We start from the raw sequence: 1,151 nt of genomic DNA, 5'->3' as shown, positions 1-1,151 counted from the left end.
CTTCAAGGTTTTGCAGCTTCAGTGACGTAACTTTGCGTACATTAGAGCAAAATAGTATGGTATTGCTCCTAATAAAACCTTTTATCGCGTCCCACAATATCCTCAATATCCTTGTGTGGCAGCACGGGAGAGCACGTACAGAGATTGAATACGGACACCGACAACGCAACCCTGGGAATTTTGCCCAGAGAATGATTTTAATTACTAATGAATGGCAGTGAGGAATCCCAGGGAAAGTCTCTAGTGAACACTGCAAATTAAAACTCAACCCATTATAAATGACATAAATTATTTAAACTGCCAGAACCACTAGTGGTTCCAAGACGCAGTGTAAAGCAAGACTAAATTCAAAAGAAAACACTTATAGCAATAAACAAAAACAAAGAAAATAATTGGAACACAATAACTTAACCAAAGAAACTCAGATTTTTAAATAGAATAAAAAAAACACTAATGAAAAAGAAAACTAAACAGAATATAACCAACTTTTAACTAATTTCAAAACAAAACAACAAAAGGGAAAAGAAACAACTTAATCAACCAAATTGACGTAGGGAGCCAAACCCTTCCGCTACATTCACCCATGTAAAACAATGGTTCACGTGGAACAGGTGGCGTACACATTGGCCCTGTGGCTGTGAGAGTCAGATGGGCGTGCAGCAATCGGTGGAAACTGCTACAATACTCAGAATTTTGAGATTCAACAGCAGTTTTAGGCATAACAGGAGTAGGCAAACTGCAGCCGCCCAGGCAAAGCAAACGCACAGGCAAAAAACAGTAACCCAGGCAAAACAGCGACTGGTGGTCTCTATGCTAGGTGGCAAACCCAACTCTCCAGCGGTTTCAGCCTGTTCCAAGTGTTACAGAAATAAATCAAAATTAGCCCCAAACAACCGGTGAGGAAGCCTAAGGGGGCGGCTGTGGCTCAGTGGTAGAGTGGTTGCCTGCCAATTGGAAGGTTGGCCCTGCAGTCCCATGTGGAACGAAGTGCCCTTGGGCAAGACACTGAACCCCCGAGTTGCCCCGCATCGGAGTGTGAATGTGTGTGAATTTTTATCTAATGAGCAGGTGGCACCTTGTACGGCAACCTCGGCCACAGTGTATGAATTTGTGTGAATGGTGAATGTTTCCTGTATGATGTAAAAGCGCTT

The sequence above is a fragment of the Etheostoma spectabile genome, chromosome 10 (genome assembly GCF_008692095.1).
Source record: "Etheostoma spectabile isolate EspeVRDwgs_2016 chromosome 10, UIUC_Espe_1.0, whole genome shotgun sequence".
NCBI lineage: Eukaryota > Metazoa > Chordata > Actinopteri > Perciformes > Percidae > Etheostoma > Etheostoma spectabile.
This window is presented reverse-complemented; position numbering follows the sequence as displayed.